Raw genomic sequence first — 9,448 nt, 5'->3', positions numbered from 1 at the left:
AATGTGTGGCAGTAGAAGACTCATTAAAATGCTCGGATGATCTTTGAAGAATTAGTAGAATGTTTCAAATACATTCTTGGACTTTCTTGATGTATCTTGCCTATGGCACTTATGAGTAATGAGGCCATCTACATTCATGAAATACAAAGTTGGTTTGCAGAAAGCCATAAGATACCAACAGCATATTTACACACATATTTTAAAAGTTTTGAAAATGCTTTTTTTTTTTAAAAAAAAAGCGTTTTATGAATTTTCCATAAGGCTCACCATCGTCCTCTAGTTGTATATTGCACTTAAAACACAATCTAAACATTTTATTTGCAGCTGTATAGCTGAGTCCATAGGTTAAGTTTGCAATTTACCTGGGAGTAAGTCCCACTGAACACAGGAAGGGAGCAATCATCAGTGTAGGAAGCTAGTGTAATTTATGCCAGATCAAACTTTCATTCAAGAGCTGCCAGCTGAGCCATTTGAAGCCTGGCAAAGGGAGAACAAGCCTTTGAAATAGAATATGACTTACACCACCCTTTTTGCCAGCCTATGTTTTGCTGGATTGTGAGATCATGTGACCAAACGGAGGAGAATTAGGATCCAAGCATGAGTCCTGCCTGCCTGCTCCCACAACTTCACTGCAAGTGCCAGGCCAAGAGCCAGAACGTCAGTGCTCAGGTCTGCCATCTAGGCTCCTCCCCTTTGAATGCCCCTGATTGGACAGTTTAAACCGGGCTGAGCTGGGAATGTGCTGGCTGATCCAGAAACCCACATCTCAACTCACTCATCCTGGTAGATCTAGGATTAGAATTGCACCTTTAGACTTACTTCTGAGTAAAGCATGCACAGGATTTCATTGCATGTGTGCTACCAGCACATTGAATTGATGTGAACACTCCATGGCCGCAACTTCATGCAATACATACTAAAATATAGTTGGTGTCATTTTCTACTAGAATAGGAAAGGTTGGGCATTTTTAATGTGCCATTTCATGTTACTATTATATGGACACCATTTAGTAGGACCGTTGCAGCTTTGTTATAAATATTCTTTTTATTTAATTATTGTGTTTCCATTTATTTTGATAGCTTCTGAAGTGTTCTCAACTTGCCTAGTTTATTTAAACATGTTTTACATAAATTAATTATGCATTGAATGAAACAAATGACATTTGCAGAGTGCTGTTTGTTAGGTTAAACACTTGGTGGTCAGGAAACATGGGCGATAAAGCTGCAACTCTCAAATCACATTTGTTTGTTTGTTTTGTTAGAAAACACTACCAACCCCTATTGGTATTGATGTCGTTATTTCAGTGAGCAGAGATTGTGTTTATTATAACCTAAAGCAGAATATACCAACTCTACATCAAACATTTCTCGATCTCCCCCATAATTAGTTCTCCCTGTACAGTGTCTGTGTCTCTCTCCTGAGTAATTTACACTTCTGCAGAGTGATCACAAAACAACGGGGGAAGTTCACACTTGTAAAATGAGTGAAAAACACTTCCCCCCCTATAAGTATTCATACAACCAAATGAACAAGAAGGTACCCCAAAGAGTCCAAACATTAAGTTAAAGGGAAACCAAATATCACTGTTTAATCACTGTTGGCTGCAAGTACAGTCAGAATGCAGAAGGAACAAACATGGACTCAACTCTTATTTTTAACAAAATTAGTGTCTCCATTGGGCACCCTTTCTGTTAGCTTCATATTTGACAGATATGACTCCTCCTGTGCTTCCATTCACATAAACACTTTGATTTTCTCCTGCCGAACATACCCTATAGTAGCCTTGTAAATAAAAATCTCCAAAAACAAGACCTGAAAATATACAAATACCACTTGCATTGCATTCATATCCATGTAACTGTTAAACACATCTGATTACAAAATTACAGCATAAGCAATGAATACTATGAACAACAGAATGCTAGCAGAAATCCATTGCAACACAGGGCATGGTGGCAATTCTATGCACAAGAAGCTGGTGTCAAGCAAGCCAGAGTAAATTAAGACTGTACAAAGTGACACCAGATCAATAATAATCCCACATTATGTGTAGGCTGAGTAGGCTGTAGCCTAGGGCCTCTAAATCTAGGGGGGCTCGCCAGCCAGCCCACTCCCCAGTGCCACAGTCTCCCCTCTCCCAAAATTGCAAACCCAAGACTGAAAGGGCAGGGCAACTCAGGCCCAGCAACTATGAGACTCAGGGCTAGCCAGTTGGGCCCAATTTGAAGCAGTGGGGCCCAACTTGAATTTTTTTGTAGGGCCCCAGTTCACAGGCAAGGTCTGCAAAATCTTATAGATATAAATAAAATTCATCTAGATTGCCCTGGTGCAGGGGTCCCCTTAGGAGCAGCAGGCGGGGCCCAATTTGGCCCAATTGCTCCAATTGCCTTAAGGTCAGGCCTGATGAGACTGTGCAGGGTTGGACAACAAAATATCTGTGAAAGGAAGAGAAGCAGGTTTGCTCATGTGTGTTGCAAGTAGAAATACTGTTTGTAATAAAGTGAGAACAGTAGTTTACTTGCTCGAATTAACAAATAAGAAAGTTTTGAGAATTTAAATTCTAGATTAAAACTGATTACTTAATTGAGAAGGGGATTGTAACACAAACACTGGGGCCTAATTTGAATAGTAGAGTGCCTGGTATCTGGTGGGCAATCTCATCCTTTATTTCCACACTGTGTCTGCAGACCAAATCACCTGTCAGGAGTTATGAGATTCAGGTGAGGGTCAGATGCCTTGACAACCCAGCAGGTATATAACAGGACAACCACCCTGGCCAGGGCAGTTTTTTTTAAAGAATAACATTACAACTTCATTTTCTTAAAAAGTAATGCTTATTCCACAAAAAGGTTTACAAGTTCAGTTATTGCAAAAGTTTTTTGGTGTTAATTTTATGCATTTTTAAAAATCGTTACAGTATTTAACAATAATATCTTTTGTCCTTTAGAGGAGAAATTGTGAATTGCAGAATTTTGAATACCTGTCATAATCCTTGGCTTCACTCAGTTTTGTTTATAACACTCTTCCATTTTATTCTAGTTGTGAGGGTGGGAGATGGGGATGGGCCTCACAAGTGGAGTAGCCTAGGGCCTCTCTTCATCTAAATCGAGCCCTGTCCCACATCTATTAAAATTCTAAAGAATTTCCAGAGCTTGCTGAGGGTAATTCAGGGGAGGGCAGGTTTTGGCAAAGCACTTATAAAAATTCCCTCAGAAATGCCAGGTTCATAAAAAATGCAGAGGAATTTGGAAAGCTGAGATCAAATTTGATAATAGTTTTTAGTCTATGTGGGTATTTTCAATTAGACACATATATTTTCCTATTAGTCCTACTACCACCCCTAGAGCTGCTGTCATATAATTGTTCTCCCAATGTTCTGGGGAATCTGTTCTCATCTTAGTATTCCAGAGGAATAAGTGCATAAATTCTATTAATACTACAATGAATTTATCCATTAATTTTTCCACACATACTGAGAGAGGAACAAATTAATTCCTCAGCCTCAATTTAGTTCCCCCCAATTCAATATGCATTCTATTGAGATATGTGTTAGAAGAACACAGTGCCCTTGATCTAACTACTCCCCACAAGCTTGAATTGGGAGGAGGGAGAGACACCACAATGAATTTTATCAGAAACTTCAACTGAGTAACATAAGGGTGTTGATTACGAAAAATATTTACAGTAGGTTATAAAGCTTAACATATGTGCTCACACTGTATTTTTAAATGAAACAACAACACTGGAAGGAGTATTTAAAATGTTGTCTTGAGCTGCATAATTCTGGGAAGTGTGACTGCTGAATGCTTTCATACATGGTGGTAAAGAATAGTATACTTCTATGAATTCTCAGGAACCAAATAAGTTGCCTTACACTGAGTCAGGTTATTGGTTCATCTAGCTCAGTATTGTCTGTGTTCCCAGGCAGAGGCTCTCCAGGGTTTCAGGCTAGGGGTTGTTCCCAGTCCTACCTGAAGATGGCAATGACTGAACTGCATGCAGTGCAGGTGCTCTGCCACTGAGCTATGGCTCTTCTTTCTCCTACTGGCCAAAGCTCTTCCATCTAAATGAAGTATATACATTTGTAAATGGGATGCTCCAATCAAAGGTGGGCACTCTGAGTTGACGAGTCAACTTCAGTGTGTTCAATAAATAAAACGACCTTCTGCTCTTGTGCCTTTTGTTTCCACACAGGGGCTTACTTTGGTCTCTCTAATTTCAGCAAAAATTCAGTACCACCCCAGTGTGGTGTAGTGGTTAAGAGCGGTAGTCACGTAATCTGGGTAACCGGGTTCGCGTCTCCGCTCCTCCACATGCAGCTGCTGGGTGACCTTGGGCCAGTCACACTTCTGTGAAGTCTCTCAGCCCCACTCACCTCACAGAGTGTTTGTTGTGGGGGAGGAAGGGAAAGGAGATTGTTAGCCGCTTTGAGACTCCTGAAGGGAAGTGAAAGGCGGGATATCAAATCCAAACTCCTCCTCCTCCTCCTCCTCCTCTTCTTCTTCTTCTTCTGTTGCGCTCATTTCACTATGTCATAGATGCAACTCCCTGCAGCACTTCCTAGGCTTGGTGCGCAGTGCAGCAGAACTGGTTGTGCTGCCCTAAATCCACCTCTATGCACTGATCAGGCTGTGGGAATGGGGTAGCAGTCTACCCCACTTCTATTCTGCTTGTTGAAGACTCTCCTGTCTAAATCTTAATATCTGCTTTTTCTTAGGTCCACCGTGGTACTCTGTGTGGGATAACCAGCCTCATATAACCAACATGCTTAAATCTAATTAACACATGGAGGGGTTAATACCATAGAGTAAGTTGCCCTGCCAGGCTTAGCCCACTTTGGGAGGAACTAGGTAATCAAGATTTTGTTCTGCTTTCAGCTGGTTGCTGCAGCTCATAATGCATTGCTCTTACTAGCCACTTGAGGTTCTTGAGTTCATATACCAATAATTTAGGAACTTTCACCGCTATAACTAAGCCAAGTTTTGCTGCCTGTGCAACTTTTTCTGAATGTTGTATGACCTTTGCATGAGCCTGACCTTTGCAGAGTTTGTAAGTAAACCATTTCTAACTTACTAAGTGTGTGGTCTTTTTCTGTGCTAGAGGAAGAGGGAAGTTTTAGAACACACAAGGGCAAATTTTAAAGGGCAAACAACCTATATTTTAATGCTTTCCTTTGCTGCATATTCTTTGATTTTAAATCTCTCCTGAGGTTGTCTCAACAAAAAGCACTTGCCCCAAACTTGGATCTTGGCATCCAGGAATTCTCCTTTTATACCTAAATTTTCCCTTGCCATCAGCACTCATGAGGAGCAGTGGGGAGTGAAATAAGATCAAGTTTCAACAAATATAGGGACCATGTGTTCATTTGTGGTCCTTGGATTATATTTTGGAGAAAAGTTTCCCCCACCATGAAATCTTTAGGTGTCCATCCTTTGCATGTAAATAAGTATTTTGGTAAGTCTCCAAAAGGACACTTTTTATCCAGAGCCTGGCCAGAAATTGATTAAAACAAAGAGATCCACACACTTGTAAGTATTCCTTTTTTTGCTCACCCGTAACCTAAGGCAAACAGCTCAGAACTAGGATAAGGATATGACGCTTTTGAAATATAACATCTTGCCCTTCCCCTTTTGTCTCAATGAGCCCTAAAGCATGACCAAGTGCAGGACAAAACTGCATGTATCAGTGAAATAATCGAAAGAGATGGTTTTCATAGTGCAGTGTATGTATATTTTTTCTGTCTCACTGGCTTCTTTTCACTTAGGACTCAGCAAAAGGAGAACGACTTATTGAATATTCAGGGTATGTGAGCAGCTCAGTTTCTGCTGAATCTAACTAAAACTGATTAGGCGAAATAAAGAAAGATCTTTTTTCCTATGTTTTGTTCACATTTCAATATCTCCTGGGCAGGACTTTTAAGTTATTCTAATTGCATCTATTCTTCATACATTCATTTATAATGACTAGTGATTTTGGACATATCTAGACAAGAATATGCAGCTTATATACAAAATATCCTAGCGACAGGATCACTAGGTTTTAAGAATGTGTAACAAGATTGAGGAAGTATTTTTTTACAATGGGCAAAAATAAAATAAAATAATAATATGATCTATGCCCAAATTGTGGATGTTATATTTAGGAACATAAGAAGCTGAAGTATATTGAGTCAGTCCATTGATCCATCAAGCTAAGTATTGTCTACTCTGACAGAGAACAGCTCCCTGGGATTTCTAACAGGGTTCCCTGCCAGCCGTACCTGGATATGCTAGCAATGGGAGATTTCTTTGTGTATTCTTTGTGTATCTAGTATTGTATATCCATCAATGGGGTGTATGGGGTCTGGTGGGGGACATGTCATGCTCCTTCTGAGGTAGCTTGTGTACCTTTGGTCCCCACCTTGCATTCAGCTCTCACCCATGGCTCCTAGAAGCTGACAGTGGCCACACTGCAGGAAATGGTTTCAGCTGGTCAGCTAAACCAGGTAAGGGTAGCTGATGGGTCTCAAACCCGTGGTGAGTTTCAGACTCGACCTGCATGTGAAAACAGGCTCTGGTGGATTGAATGGATGAGACCATTAGTGGATCCAAGGGTCTAGAAGGCAATTTCTACACTTGCTGTAGAGGGAAGTGAGGGGTAGATGGGGCTCATTCAACCTTGGGAGATATCTCAACTAGGAAAAGGAAAGCTCTGATCCTAAACCTCCGCTGCTTTGTGGGATATCTTCGGGAACAGAAAAGCCTAAGGAGTGAACCCTATACAAATCTGGAACGGAGTCCCTAAGATGGTTGGATGGCACCTTAAAGGGTTTACTCCTGCAGCCAAGCTGATGCCAAACGTATTGCTCTGCTTTCCTTTGGACCACAGCAGGGAGGCCGAGAGGTGTGTCTTGTCATCTCGACAGCCCAGGACCTCCACACACACTGCCCAGACTTGAACCCTGAGGAAGTCACCTTGCTGCTGCTAACACTGTGGTATGATTTCACCTCCAGAGGCACACTCCATTGTCTCTCAAGACAGACAGAGGCCAACAACAGATATCCATCAGTGATGCATCCTGGGAGACTGTCAATTGGAAGTATCTTGCTTATGATGCTCAGTAATAAAAAAACAACAACAAAAGTTTAGCAATTATATGTGAACGTGTTCAAATTGGTTAAACTAAATGTGTGCATTTTTTATTTATTTTTTAAATAGGAACCTAATCAAATCAACGGGAGAGTGAAGCACAAGCTTAAATATGTCCCACTGAAATAAATGGGACATGCAAGTGCTTAACCTTCGGTGGATATTGCCATATATTTATATTTTCCATTGTCCTGACTTAGGAAAAAACCTTACACACAGACTTTCTTTTTTGCAAGGCTCACAGATAAGTTCCCACAATGTTGAATCACATTACTAATGACACACCAGGCCATAGTACGTACATTTGCTTGTAGTTTACTTCTAATTATACTTGACATCAGTCAATTTTTTAAAAAAAAATTAGCATGTATTATTTTAACGTTCCATTATCGAATTAAATAGGACATGACTATGTTTTCAAAGAGGAAGGGTAAAAATTAGAGAGCAACATTTGTGCCAGCGTAGTGTAATAGTGTGCTGGATAGATACCAGGAAGACTCAGGTTCAAATTCCTCTTCAACACAAAACTTATTGAGTGACTTTCAGTTAGTCAGTGTCTTTGTGGTACACAGTGTTAGCCAGGAAATAACTGGTTAATTTCTCTCTCTCTCTCTCTCTCTCTCTCTCTCTCTCTCTCTCTCTCCCTCTCTCCCTCCCTCCCTCCCTCCCTCCCTCCCTCTTCTCCTTTGCATGGATTATTTATTGAATAATATTTTAAACCAGGAGTCTTAAGGTGACTAACTTTGTGAAGAGCTTGCTCTTGTCTTACATTCTAGCCATCTTGAATCCAAATTATATGCAGTGGTACCTCCAGTTGCAGATGGGATCCATTCCAGATTTCTGATTGGATCCCGAGGATTCCGCAACTGGAGGGACCACTTCTGCGCACATGTGCAGTGCAGTAGAGCGCTTCTGTGCATATGTGCGTGGCAAAACCCGGAAAAATACTTCCGGGTTTGCTGCATTCGCATCTTGAGGGATACGCAACCGGAGGTGTGCATAACCAGAGGTACCACTGTACTTGCATGCGTATGGGAATCAGTAGGTTAAGCCCAGCTGATGGTGATCAGTGGGGCTGAGATTATTTCCCTTCTCATGAGAAACCCCATAAGTTGGTATAACAACAACAACAACAACAACAACAGCAACAACAACAATAATAATATACAATGGTACCTCAGTTTAAGAACAGTCCTGTTTATGAACGATTTGGTTTAAGAACTCCGCAAACCAGAAACAGTGTCCCTGTTTGTGAACTTTACCTCGGTCTAAGAATGGAATCCAAACAGTAGAAGGGCACTGGCAGTGGGAGGCCTCATTAGGGAAAGCGCACCTCGGTTTAAAAATGGTTTTGGTTTAAGAATGGACTTCCAGAGTGGATTAAATTCATAAACCGAGGTACCACTGTACCCCACCCATCTGGGTGGCTCCCAACAGAATATTAAAAACACAATAAAACATCAGGCATAAAAACTTCCCTAAAGAGGGCTGCCTTCAGATGTCTTCTAAAAGTCAGATAGTTGTTTATTTCCTTGACATTTGATGGGAGGGCATTCCACAGGGCGGGCACCACTACCGAGAAGGCCCTCTGCCTGGTTGCCTGTAACCTCATTTCTCGCAGTGAGGAAACCGTCAGAAGGCCCTCAGAGCTGGACCTCAGTGTGCCTTCAGCCTCTAAGCTAGTGAAATGTCAAGGTGGTAGCATCAATTAAGTAAAAGGGGCAGTTTCCCCTGAGCATACCTCGCTGACAAAAGTCAAAGATATTGCGGATGGGGGCTGTTTGATTAGGTATTAACCAACTGCTATTTCAAATGAGCACACAAACAACATGAGAATCATGTCTATGTAAAGTGACTTATTACAAGCATCTTATTATATATATATATATGTGTGTGTGTGTGTGTGTGTGTGTGTGTGTATATATATATATATATATATATATATATATATGTGTGTGTGTGTGTGTATATATATATATATATATGCTTTCGTAGATTTTCACGGGTACAGGAATGCAGGTTTTGGTGTCTTCGGGTGTCTTCCCGTGTAAGAGTCGGGGTGTCTGTGCGACGTTTCGACGAGGTCTCACTCGTCATCTTCAGGCTGGTGCTTTCGGCTTCTTGTTACTGGAACAGAGCAGAATCTGGTGTTTGAGTTCCTATAAATACTGTTGAGGGGTGTGGTGTATAGCCTCCAACGTTCTGGGCAGTTCTGGAAACGTTCTTTTCCAACACATGAAAGAAACAGGACACGAAATTAATTTTGCAGATTCCAAATTGCTCTTTTACATGGAACATCACCACAAGAGAATAATCATG

Source organism: Podarcis vaucheri, assembly GCF_965113315.1.
Source record: "Podarcis vaucheri genome assembly, chromosome: 8".
In the NCBI taxonomy this organism is placed as follows: Eukaryota; Metazoa; Chordata; class Lepidosauria; order Squamata; family Lacertidae; genus Podarcis; species Podarcis vaucheri.
Note: the sequence above shows the minus strand (reverse complement) of the source record.